Below are 15,430 nucleotides of genomic sequence, written 5' to 3'. Positions count from 1 at the left end.
GACACATGACGACACATGACACATGATGACACATGACACCAAATGACACATGATGACACATGACACCACATGACAACACATGACGACACATGACACCACATGACACCACATGACACCACATGACACATGACGACAAATGACACATGACGACATGACACCACATGACACTACAAGATACCACATGACTCGCTCCTGCACGGTCGCTCCCCTCGCTCCCTCGAACCTGGAAGGAGCGCTGGTATCGTTAATTGCTCATTTCTATCCTACATAGCGCTGCAAGCATTAACTGAATGCTGCGCTACTGCACTGAAGTATCTGCTGCCTGCTGCACATTTAATATAACATAGCGCTTCTGCACGCACTGCACTGAAGTATCTGCTGCCTGCTGCACATTTAATATAACATAGCGCTTCTGCACGCAATTACATTTAGCATTTACATGCGAGCTACCTGACATTTGTTTTGTTAGCGCTTCTGGCCGGTCCCACCAGTGGTGTTTAATTTAGTGGCAATAGCTCTGGCTTGACTCGGACTGTGCCCCGGTTTCGTTTTCATTCAGCCCGCCACCATCTTGTTGTTGTTGTCTGCTCGCCTGGCCCGCCTCTACCTCCCCGAGACCGCCTCCCAGCGGCCCCTCCCACCCTCCGCCCCCCTCCACTCTCCATTTATGTCAGATGTCCCAACGCGCTACGGCCGCGCCGAAGGTGCGCCAAAGGTAAGCCCGTCTACGCCCGTCCGCGCCTGGACCGCGCCCAGCGCCATACCCCCTGCCCCTCGCATTGCCCAGCCCCCCCGCGTTACCTACGATGCCGCCACCCTCCTAGCCCTTAACCCCGGTCGCGCCCCCAACTGCGTCCAAGCCGCTCCTGGACGCACCCATGGACCGTTCTCCTGCTTCTCCTGCAAATTCAGCGGCACCGACAACATCTCCGCTACGACCACATCACAGATTCCCGACCCCAACCACCTAGAATGCATCCTTCTCAACACCCGCTCGGTCCACAGGCACGCCATTGACCTTTGGAACCTACTAGACACCATCTCTCCTGACGTCGCCTTCCTAACGGAAACTTGGATGAACGCTTCCTCCACCCCTGACATCGCCATCGCTATCCCTGATGACTATAAGATCACACGCAAGGACCGCACCGACCATACAGGAGGAGGAATCGCTATCGTCCATAAGAAATCCATCCGCATCTCTACCAGCTCCGACGCCAACCTCGCTAACTTCGAACACCTTCACTTCCAGATCCACATCGACCCCAAGACAACCCTTAGAGGCACCCTCCTCTACAGACCACCAGGACCCCGCGCAAAATTCAGTGAAGACATCACGGACTTCATCAACCCACACGCGCTCCCCTCCAAAGACTACTTCCTTCTGGGAGACCTCAACTTCCACCTTGAAAAGATCAACGACCACAACTCCACCACCCTTCTGGACAACCTCGCCAACCTCGGACTTAAACAACTGGTCACTTCCCCCACCCACATCGCAGGTCACACACTCGACCCCATCTTCACCTCCAGCAACCATGTCTCCTTCAGCCACACTACGGATCTCCTCTGGACTGACCACAGCTGCGTTCACTTCACCTACAACAAGCCGAAACCCATCATCCACCTCCAACCAACTCTACAAAGAAACTGGAACAAAATCACCACGGAGCAGATCTCCACATCGCTCCTTCAAACCTCCCCAGCCCTCTCTTCTAACGCCAACGAAGCCGCCTCCAACCTCACCCTTTGGTTATCCAACACCGCCGACACCTTAGCGCCACTGAAAAAACGTCAACACAAACTTGGCAACAAGAAGGCCTCATGGTTCAACGATGACCTCAAGAAGTCCAAGAAACTGTGCCGCTCCCTTGAAAAGGCCTGGAAAAAAGACCCATCTACCAGCAACAAGGACGCCTTCAAAAGCATCATCCGCACTCACCACCAACTGATCCGAAAAGCCAAGAAAACAGCATTCAAGGATCGACTTGACAACAACGCCCACAACAGCAAGGAACTTTTCAACATAGTCAAGGAATTTTCCAACCCCTCGGCCAACTCCAACGACATCACCCCCTCTCAAACCCTCTGCGACTCCCTAGCCTCTTTTTTCCACAACAAGATTGCTGACATCCACAACAGCTTTGACAACCAACCCGGAAGCCAACCCACCCTACCATCTGCTGACCATCTTCCCCCCGTTAACACCCTTAACGCCTGGAACCCAATCTCCACTGAGGACACCATCCGCCTGATGAATTCCATCCACTCAGGATCCCCCACAGACCCATGCCCCCACCACATCTTCAACAAAGCAGACTCCGTCATAGCTCCGCACCTCCGAGACGTCATCAACTGCTCCTTCAACTCCGCTACCTTCCCAGAAAACTGGAAACACGCTGAACTCACTGCCCTTCTGAAAAAACCAACAGCAGACCCCACCGAACTCAAAAACTACCGCCCCATCTCGCTTCTTCCATTCCCGGCCAAAGTCATCGAGAAAGCTGTCAACAACCAGCTCGCCGCCTTCCTCGAAGCCAACAAATCACTCGACCCTTCACAATCAGGCTTCCGAGCCAAACACAGCACTGAGACCGCCCTCATCGCAGCAACTGACGACATTCGAACTCTACTGGACAATGGAGACACAGTCGCCCTCATCCTCCTCGACCTCTCTGCAGCCTTCGACACAGTCTGCCATAGCACCCTTTTACAACGCCTCAGAAACATCGGAATCCAAGGAAAAGCACTTGATTGGATCACCTCGTTCCTCACCGGAAGAACCCAGAGAGTCCGCCTCCCACCATTCAAGTCCGAGGCCTCTGAAATCATCTGCGGCGTACCACAAGGATCCTCACTCAGCCCCACCCTCTTCAACGTATACATGAGCCCCCTCGCGGCCATCGCCCGCCAACACAACCTCAACATCATCTCTTACGCGGATGACACTCAACTGATCCTATCTCTCACCAAGGACCCCAGCACCGCCAAAACTAACCTACACGAAGGAATGAAAGAAGTCGCCGAATGGATGAAACAAAGCCGTCTGAAACTGAACTCAGACAAAACAGAAGTCCTCATCTTAGGTAAATCCCCCTCTGCATGGGACGACTCCTGGTGGCCGGAAGCCCTCGGAAATGCACCCATCCCGACAGACCACGCACGGAACCTTGGCGTCATCCTGGATTCTTCACTTTCAATGAACAGACAAGTCAGCGCCGTATCCTCTTCCTGCTTTAACATTCTTCGCATGCTCAGAAAAACATTTCGCTGGATCCCCTCCGAAACAAGGAAAACAGTCACCCACGCTCTAGTCACGAGCCGACTGAACTACGGAAACACCCTCTACGCAGGTACCACCGCTAAACTCCAGAAGAAACTACAACGAATCCAAAACGCCTCAGCCAGGCTCATATTAGACATCCCACGCAACAAACACATCTCTGTTCACCTTAAAGACCTCCACTGGCTACCCGTCAATAAGAGGATCACTTTCCGACTGCTTACCCACGCACACAAATCACTCTACGACATCGGACCAGATTGCCTCAACTCTCGACTGTCCTTCTACACCCCCTCCCGCCAACTTCGCTCTTCCAGACAAGCCTTCGCCACTGTACCTCGCATCAACAAGACCACCATGGGAGGCAGATCCTTTTCATACCTGGCTGCCAAAACATGGAACTCACTCCCCGCTTACCTTCGCCTCACCCAGAATCACCTAGCGTTCAGAAAGCAGCTTAAAACGTGGATATTTGACAAATAATCCTCCTCCCCTTCCTAAGCGCCTTGAAACCCTCTGGGTATGTAGTGCACTATACAAATTTTCTGACTTGACTTGACATGACACCACATGACACCACATGACACCACATGACACATGATGACATATGACGACACATGACACCACATGATGACACATGATGACACATGACACCACATGAAACCACATGACACCACATGACACCACATGACACCACATGATGACACATGATGACACATGACAACACATGACACATGATGACACATGACACCACATGATACCACATGACACCACATGGCACCACATGATGACACATGATGACACATGACGACACATGATGACAAATGACACACAACACATGAAACCACATGACACCACATGATACCACATGACACCACATTACACATGATGACACATGATGACAAATGATGACACATGATGACACATGATGACACATGACACCTCATGACCCGTATGACACATGATGACACATGATGACACATGACACCACATGACCCACATGACCCACAAGACACATGATGACACATGACAACACATGACACATGATGACACATGACACCACATGACGCATGACAACACACGACGACACATGACGACACATGATGACACATGACACCACATGACAAATGACACCACATGAGGACACATGACGACACATGACGACACATGACACATGATGACACATGACACCAAATGACACATGATGACACATGACACCACATGACAACACATGATGACACATGACACCACATGACACCACATGACACCACATGACACATGACAACAAATGACACATGACGACATGACACCACATGACACTACAAGATACCACATGACACATGACACCACATGACACCACATGACACCACATGACACATGATGACACATGACGACACATGACACCACATGATGACACATGATGACACATGACACCACATGCAACCACATGACACCACATGACACCACATGACACCACATGATGACACATGATGACACATGACGACACATGACACATGATGACACATGACACCACATGATACCACATGACACCACATGGCACCACATGATGACACATGATGACACATGACGACACATGACGACAAATGACACACAACACATGAAACCACATGACACCACATGATACCACATGACACCACATTACACATGATGACACATGATGACACATGATGACACATGATGACACATGATGACACATGATGACACATGATGACACATGACACCTCATGACCCACATGACACATGATGACACATGATGACACATGACACCACATGACCCACATGACCCACAAGACACATGATGACACATGACAACACATGACACATGACTACACATGACACCACATGACACATGACAACACACGATGACACATTACGACACATGATGACACATGACACCACATGACAAATGACACCACATGACACATGATGACACATGATGACACATGACACCACATGACCCACATGACCCACATGACACATGATGACACATGACAACACATGACATCACATGACATCACATGACACATGATGACACATGACAACACATGACATGACATGGACACATGACCCACATGATGACCCATGACAACACATGACACCACATGACCAACATGACACATGATGACACCTCATGACCCACATGACACATGATGACACATAATGACACATGACACCACATGACCCACATGACCCACATGACACATGACAACACATGACACCACATGACCCACATGACACATGATGACACATGACAACACATGACACATGACCCACATGATGACATATAACACCACATGCCGACACATGATGACACATGACGACACATGACGACACATGATGACACATGACACCACATGACAAATGACAGCACATGACGACACATGATGATACATGATGGCACATGATGACACATGATAATACATGACACATGAAGACACATGACACCACATGACACATGATGACACATGACACTACATGACAACACATGATGACACATGATGACACATGACACCACATGATACCACATGACACCACATGGCACCACATGATGACACATGTTGACACATGACGACACATGACGACACATGACGACACATGATACGCGATGACACATGACACCACATGACACCATATGACACCACATGACACATGATGACACATGATGACACATGATGACATATGATGACACATGACACCTCATGACCCACATGACACATGATGACACATGATGACACATGACACCACATGACCCACATGACCCACATGACACATGATGACACATGACACCACATGACGACACATGACGACACATGACAACACATGACACCACATGACACCAGATAACACATGATGACACATGATGACAAATGACACATGACACAACACCACATGACACCACAAGATACCACATGACACATGATAACACATGCCACCACATGACACCACATGACACATGACACCACATGACCCACATGACACATGATGACACATGACAACACATGACACATGACCCACATGATGACATATAACACCACATGCCGACACATGATGACACATGACGACACATGACGACACATTATGACACATGACACCACATGACAAATGACAGCACATGACGACACATGATGATACATGATGGCACATGATGACACATGATAATACATGACACATGAAGACACATGACACCACATGACACATGATGACACATGACACTACATGACAACACATGATGACACATGATGACACATGACACCACATGATACCACATGACACCACATGGCACCACATGATGACACATGTTGACACATGACGACACATGACGACACATGACGACACATGATACGCGATGACACATGACACCACATGACACCATATGACACCACATGACACATGATGACACATGATGACACATGATGACACATGATGACACATGACACCTCATGACCCACATGACACATGATGACACATGATGACACATGACACCACATGACCCACATGACCCACATGACACATGATGACACATGACACCACATGACGACACATGACGACACATGACAACACATGACACCACATGACACCAGATAACACATGATGACACATGATGACAAATGACACATGACACAACACCACATGACACCACAAGATACCACATGACACATGATAACACATGCCACCACATGACACCACATGACACATGACACCACATGACACCACATGACACATGATGACACATGACGACACATGATACCACATGACACATGACGACACATGACACCACATGACACCACATGACACCACATGATGACACATGATGACACATGATGACACATGACACATGATGACACATGACACCACATGACGACACATGACGACACATGACGACACATGCCAACACATGACACCACATGACACCACATGACACATGATGACACATGACGACAAATGACACATGACGACACAACACCACATGACACCACAAGATACCACATGACACATGATAACACATGACACCACATGACACCACATGACACATGATGACACATGACGACACATGACACCACATGATGACACATGATGACACATGACACCACATGAAACCACATGACACCACATGACACCACATGACACCACATGATGACACATGATGAGACATGACGACACATGACACATGATGACACATGACACCACATGATACCACATGACACCACATGGCACCACATGATGACACATGATGACACATGACGACACATGACGACAAATGACACACAACACATGAAACCACATGACACCACATGATACCACATGACACCACATTACACATGATGACACATGATGACACATGATGACACATGACACCTCATGACCCACATGACACATGATGACACATGATGACACATGACACCACATGACCCATGTGAGAAGTTGGCCTGATATGTAGTGTTTCCAATTCTGGAACCACTGGGTATCAGTCCAAACAAACCCCAAAGTTTCAGGTTGTAAGTCAACCTTGTAGACAAGCTATCCTAGTGGTAGCATGGACTAAGCAGCCTTAAAGGCTTAACTTAAGAGGTCGTGTTAAGCGAGCTGTTTTACCACATACAATCCTGTAATCAAATGAAAGGACACCACACAAGTATATATTATAAAAATATATGTATTTATTTCTAAATTACTCCCCAGTACTCTTTATGAGGAAAGGGGCACAAGCGTTAAATCAAAAGCACTGTTACACATATAAAGTTGCACGTTTATGGATGAGGGCGGGTGGCCACTCAGACCATATATTAAAAAAGTGGTATAAGTAACACTTATCGAACAATGGTTAGGCCTAGGGCCTAGAGATTCGCTGGGAGCAGTCAGGACTAGCAATGATGAAGTCGGGAGTAGCCCACAGGAGACGGGTGCAGCACGGAAAGTGCGGCGCGCACCAATGCACTGTCAATGGTGCGTAAAAGTCAGTTAAAGTGAATTAAAAGATACTTCCGCTGAACCTAGGAACACAAAACTTTAGACACAGACCCTAGAGGTGTGTACCAGTGTATAGACACCGGCGTTGCAAAGTTACCTCACCCACAGGCCGTGGGTGCACAGGGTCGAAGTGGCGTCGGGTTCTGTCACGCAGGTTCTTGGTGCTTGAAGCTGTTGCAGCTGCAGGCGCTGTGAAGCAGAAGTGTCCGGTGCGATCCAAGGGTGGATCGAAGTAGAAAAGTACCTGAAAGCAGAGGGGACAGAGTCTGGGTCACTCAGCAGTGACCAGGGTGGAACCAGGACGGAACCAGGCAATGTCGGGCGCAATCAGGCGGTTGTTGATAGGCTTCTCTCCGCTGTCACGTGGGCTCTGGGGCATCTGCGACGTTCAGGAGCAGGTCACGATCTGTCCCACGTAGGCTCTCGCCGTCAGCACCGTCGGCTTCAAGATTGCAGGAAACAGCACTTGGCAAAAGCAATCCACGCGGAACCGGGAGATTGCTTATCACTCGAACCAGGAGGGTCAGAGTGGGTGCTCCTTTTCACAGGAGCTGGTGCAGATCTGGAGCAACCAGAAAAGCAAGTCGTATTTCAAGTTTCGTCGGCACAGGGGCCACAAGCCAGCTGGCAAGTGACCGGTCCAACGCGTCGAGCGCAAACAAGCAGAAGGGCCCCATGCAGCACTCGTCGAGTGTGGAGGGGTGAGCTTTGGTGCAAGTGGAGCTCGGGGCTGGGGCTTCTCAAACCCCGGTGTACAGCTTCGAGGATCACTCGTGGGCTGCACGGTCAGCGTCTCGTGGCCTTTTCAAGATGGCGTGCCCCACGCTTCCGGTCGCCTCCACGGGTCTCAGCTCTGCAGGGACAGTGGATCGGGCAGGTAGAAGGCAGGCAAGCTTGATCTCGTCGATCTCTGTCGCTCAAGTTCCAGCGGGAACTGCAACAAAGCAAGGGTCGAGGGCTGGATGGTGCCTGTTTGCACAGGGTGGTCACTCCTTGACCACAAGGGAGATTCTTCAGTCTTCTCACGTCGTGTATGTAGGAGAGTAGGGTCTGCTATCCTATGGTCACCCCAATTTTTGCTTTTTGCTTCACTGGTTTTCGACTTACTGAGGCTGTGGGCCTGCTAATCAGACCCCCAGCCTGCTGTTCTCTCTCTAAATTTATAATACATGTGCTATAGGTACATACCACAATTGGAAATGGACTCCTTGTCAGCCCCTGTACCATGCACTATAGGTGCTCAGGGCATAGGTGCCACCAAGGCCTACCAGGGGCTGAAGCATAGCTTTTGCCACCCCTGGCTGGTTCTTAAATTGACACAACTGGCTGATCACTCAGCTGGGGCAAGTGGGTGTAATCACCCCTTGCTTAGATATAGTATACCTATATCTAAACCTATATCTGGACACATATATAGCCTGTAAGCCACTCCTATGGAAGGCCTCATCAATCCTGGAGGCAGAGTGCGTGGTTTTATGTGAGATGGTGCTCTGGCGTGAGCTGAGCCTGTCTGCAGCTGTCGGGAACAACTCCCTAAGCTGATCCGGGATAACGCCATACCATATACTCTTAAGCGCCTTATAATCCTCGCGGTTATATAGCAACTTTGGTTTGGCTTTATCAAAACATGTCGTGTAAGGTGTCATACGAATTGGAATACTACCCCCTCGCCAGTTCTGGCGACGGGGGTAGCATTCCACCCTTCTAGAGGGAGAAGACATGTTACTTTACTGAAACGCGGTTGATTTAAAATGAGCCTCAGATCCACAAAATGGATGCCCCTGCCACAGACACGGGTCTGGCCTCCTGCTGCTGACCGAAACCCGGCAGAGGAGGCCTGGACAAAGAGTGTCCTGTCACAGGGCGGTGTCAAACCACCCCAGACAGGAGATAGTGGATTGGAGTAGGGAGGTTTCAAAGAAACCAGACACTGCCTGGGGAGCACAAGGCTGCCCCTTGCAGGATCCGGCCAAACCGGTTCTGGGGCCTCCCAGCCCCTGTCCCAGCGCGGCCAGGATCAAAGGAGAGGGGTGTAACTACCCCCTTCCTGGGTCCCACCCATAGGAGGGGACCTAGCAGGATGTCCAACCCCCCAGATTCGAATAAGAGGGGGAGCAGTCCCAACGGACCTCATATCATCCTGAAGAAACATAAAAAAACGAAATCTGGACCCTTTGACTTTCTACACGACGTGAGAAGACTGAAGAATCTCCCTTGTGGTCAAGGAGTGACCACCCTGTGCAAACAGGCACCATCCAGCCCTCGACCCTTGCTTTGTTGCAGTTCCCGCCGGAACTCGAGCGACAGACATCGACGAGATCAAGCTTGCCTGCCTTCTACCTGCCCGATCCACAGTCCCTGCAGAGCTGGGACCCGTGGAGGCGACCGGAAGCGTGGGGCACGCCATCTTGAAAAGGCCACGAGACGCTGACCGTGCAGCCCACGAGTGATCCTCGAAGCTGTGCACCGGGGTTTGAGAAGCCCCAGCCCCGAGCTCCACTTGCACCAAAGCTCACCCCTCCACACTCGACGAGTGCTGCGTGGGGCCCTTCTGCTTGTGTGCGCTCGACGCGTTGGCCCGGTCACTTGCTAGCTGGCTTGTGGCCCCTGTGCCGACGAAACTTGAAATACGACTTGCTTTTCTGGTTGCTCCAGATCTGCACCAGCTCCTGTGAAAAGGAGCACCCACTCTGACCCTCCTGGTTCGAGTGATAAGCAATCTCCCGGTTCCGCGTGGATTGCTTTTGCCAAGTGCTGTTTGCTGCAATCTTGAAGCCGACGGTGCTGACGACGAGAGCCTACGTGGGACAGATCGTGACCTGCTCCTGGACGTCGCAGATGCCCCAGAGCCCACGTGACAGCAGAGAGAAGCCTATCGACAACCGCCTGATTGCGCCCGACATTGCCTGGTTCCGTCCTGGTTCCACCCTGGTCACTGCTGAGTGACCCAGACTCTGTCTCCTCTGCTTTCAGGTACTTTTCTACTTCGATCTACCCTTGGATCGCACCGGACACTTCTGCTTCACAGCGCCTGCAGCTGCAACAGCTTCAAGCACCAAGAACCTGCGTGACAGAACCCGACGCCACTTCGACCCTGTGCACCCACGGCCTGTGGGTGAGGTAACTTTGCAACGCCGGTGTCCATACACTGGTACACACCTCTAGGGTCTGTGTCTAAAGTTTTGTGTTCCTAGGTTCAGCGGAAGTATCTTTTAATTCACTTTAACTGACTTTTACGCACCATTGACAGTGCATTGGTGCGCGTCGCACTTTCCGTGCTGCACCCGTCTCCTGTGGGCTACTCCCGACTTCATCATTGCTAGTCCTGACTGCTCCCAGCGAATCTCTAGGCCCTAGGCCTAACCATTGTTCGATAAGTGTTACTAATACCACTTTTTTGATATATGGTCTGAGTGGCCACCCGCCCTCATCCATAATTGTGCAACTTTATATGTGTAACAGTGCTTTTGATTTAACGCTTGTGCCCCTTTCCTCATAAAGAGTACTGGGGAGTAATTTAGAAATAAATACATATATTTTTATAATATATACTTGTGTGGTGTCCTTTCATTTGATTACAGGATTGTATGTGGTAAAACAGCTCGCTTAACACGACCTCTTAAGTTAAGCCTTTAAGGCTGCTTAGTCCATGCTACCACTAGGATAGCTTGTCTATAAGGTTGACTTACAACCTGACATCTTTGGGGTTTGTTTGGGCTGATACCAAGTGGTTCCAGAATTGGAAACACTACATATCAGGCCAACTTCTCACATTGGTGTGCAGCGGTGCGGATTTGAGCTTGCTGTTTGTTTTACCATTGCAATCTTTATCAAATTGAAAGATCACATCAAGTACCTCTAGGTACATATAAATCAAAAGCTTAGCATATTAAGTTCTACTGAACTTAGTAGTTGTAGATTAAAGGGATTAGCACACCCTGACTACAACTCACTAGCAAGGTACAGTAGGAAACCACTTAGTGTAGGTAAGTGCACCACTTACACCTCACTAGCAGTCATGTCTGATACAGGTAGAGCTTCAGGCTCTGCTCCTGTAATAGTTGATCCTATAGGGACAACATCCAGATATGACAACCTTAGCCACAAAGACCTGAGTGCCTTGTGCACAGCCAGGGGGCTAAAAAAGGGCAGAGGCCCTACCATTCCTTCCCTAGTAGCTCTCCTAGAAAAGGATGATCTAGATAAGGTGAGTCAGGCTCCCTTAGATTCAGGTGAAGGGATAAACTCCCCTGAGAATGAGAATCTTCCAGAAGAAGAAGAGGAGGAGGAAGAGGAAGAGGAAGGCTCTGATGTAGAAGAGCCTGAAGATCAGGATCAGGAGGGAAACCAGGTACAGGTTGCCAGGCTTAACCAGGCCAACTTGGACCTACATGGGAATGGAGAGGGCCAGCACCACTCCAGATCTCATAACCAAATTCTCCCAGGTAACAGGAGGGTGAGATCTCTATCAAGGGATTCTCATCTTTCTAGTGCCTCAAGAGAATCTCAAAGAGGAATGACTTCCTCCCAGAGAAAAGAGCATAGGGCCAGGATGAGGGCTGTCCAACTCCAAATAGAAAGGGAAGAGGTAGCCTTGGCTCAAGCTAAACTTGCTTTAGCAAGAGAAAGAAAATTGTGTGGCTTAGATGCCACTGGTGGCAGCAAAGTTCCTAAAGAAAAAGACAGGGCCTATGACAATAGAAACCTGACAAAAATTGTGCCCCCCTACAAGGAAGGGGATGATATCCACAAATGGATGACTGCTCTTGAGAGGGCCTGCATGGTACAGCAGGTCCCTGAGGATCAGTGGGCAGCAATTGTATGGTACTCCTTTTCTGAGAAAGGGAGGGACAGGCTCCTCACTGTTAGACCTGAGGATGCCAAAAACTACTCTGTTCTGAAGAGTGCTCTTATTGAAGGGTTTGGCCTAACCACTGAGCAATACAGGTTGTTGTTCAGAGACACCCAAAAAGCACAGACTCAGGACTGGACTGATTTTGTAGATTGTGCCACTAAGGCTCTGGAGGGTTGGCTGCAGGGAAGTAAAGTTTCAGACTATACAGGATTGTACAATCTTATGATGAGAGAGCAGATCCTTAATAACTGTCAGAACCAGCTGTTGCATCAATACCTTGTTGACTCTGATTTGACCTCTCCCCAAGAATTGGGAAAGAAGGCAGACAAATGGGTCAGAACAAGGATTAAGCAGAAAAACCAGAACCAAGGTGACCAGAAGAAAACAGACCAGAAGGGTGGGAATCAGAAAGATAAAGAAAAGGACCAGAAGTCTTCAGGCCCCCAAACAAGTAATAAGGAGGGGGGTTCCCAAAATGGAAACAAGAAAAAGAAGAATGATGGCCCAAAGAAACCTTGGTGTAATACCTGCAAATCAGTTTCACACTGGGGCAGTGAATGCACTAAGAAAAATCCAGTCCCCACCACTGCAGCTCCTAAAGCAACTGCACCCCCTAGTACAGTCAGCAGTGGTGGTACACAGCCAAAGGGTTTAGTAGGGTTGACCCTGGGTACTGAGGTGGAATCTGGCCTAGTCAGAATCCCCACACAGGCAGTTCTCCTATATGATGTGGACTTATCTTTGCCCACTGCAGTAAGCCCCAGTAACCTGGGCAAATATAGGCAGACTCCCTTAATTAATGAGAAACTGGCTCAGGCCTACAGGGACACTTGTGCCAGTGTCACAATGGTGACACCTGGCTTTGTGGACCCTGGACAGATTGTACTAGGTGAAAGTTACCTAGTGACCAATGCAAGCAACTCCACTACTTCCCATAGTGTGGCTGTTGTGAACTTCTCCTGGGGAGGGGTAGATGGCCTAAAGAAAGTTGTTGTGAGTGCAGACCTCCCAGTAGACTGTCTGTTAGGCAATGATCTTGAAAGCTCAGTTTGGTCAGAAGTGGAGTACAGGACTCATGCAGAAATGCTAGGGATTTCAGCTCATGTCCTTGCAGTGACAAGGTCTCAGGCTAAGAAGTGCCTTCCTGAACCAGTGGTGGATCTTGAAACAATAGACCAACCACAACCCAAGAGAAGGAGCAAGAGGGTTAAGGCTGTGCCTTCCCACTTGCCCCAGGTTGAGGATCAGGTTTCACAGGAAACTGATTCTGCAGTCCAAGAGGAGACTGTCTCAGAGGAGCTTGAACCTGATCAGGTTGAGTTTCTGGGGACAGGGGGACCCTCAAGGGCAGACCTGGGGCAGGCCCAATTAGATTGCCCTTCACTTGAACCCCTCAGACAGCAAGCTGCTGCTGAGGCTGCAGGGAATGCTCAAGGTACCCATAGAGTGTATTGGGATGAAGGACTCCTTTATTCAGAGGCTAGAGACCCCAAGCCTGGCACAACCAGGAGGTTAGTTATACCTTTGAAGTTTAGGGGCTTCCTTCTTACCTTGGCCCATGATATTCCCCTTGCAGGACACTTAGGCCAGAATAAGACTTGGGACAGGCTTGTTCCACACTTTCACTGGCCTCACATGTCAGAAGATGTCAAGGAGTTTTGTCGCTCCTGTGTCACTTGCCAAGCCAGTGGTAAGTCAGGTGGCACAACAAAGGCCCCCCTGATACCACTACCTGTGGTGGGGGTACCCTTTGAAAGAGTTGGAATAGACATTGTGGGTCCCATGGATCCTCAAACAGCATCTGGGCACAGATTTATACTGGTGGTAGTGGATCATGCCACCAGGTACCCAGAAGCAATTCCCCTGAGGACCACCACAGCTCCTGTGGTGGCAAAAGCCCTCATTGCAGTTTTCTCAAGAGTGGGCTTTCCAAAGGAGGTTCTTTCAGACAGAGGTGCCAACTTTATGTCTGGATACTTAAAAGCAATGTGGAAAGAGTGTGGAGTAAACTATAAGTTTACCACACCCTACCATCCACAGTGCAATGGGCTTGTGGAAAGGTTCAACAAGACCCTAAAGGGAATGATAAAAGGTTTACCAGAGAAGCTTAGGCGGAAATGGGACATCCTTTTACCCTGCTTGCTCTTTGCTTACAGAGAGGTCCCACAGAAGGGGGTTGGCTACAGCCCTTTTGAACTTTTGTTTGGCCACCCTGTAAGGGGTCCACTGAGTTTAGTGAAGGAAGGATGGGAGTTACCTCTCAAAAAGCCTAAACTAGACATTGTGGACTATGTACTTGGTCT

Source organism: Lissotriton vulgaris, chromosome 2_2 (assembly GCF_964263255.1).
Source record: "Lissotriton vulgaris chromosome 2_2, aLisVul1.2, whole genome shotgun sequence".
NCBI lineage: Eukaryota > Metazoa > Chordata > Amphibia > Caudata > Salamandridae > Lissotriton > Lissotriton vulgaris.
This window is presented reverse-complemented; position numbering follows the sequence as displayed.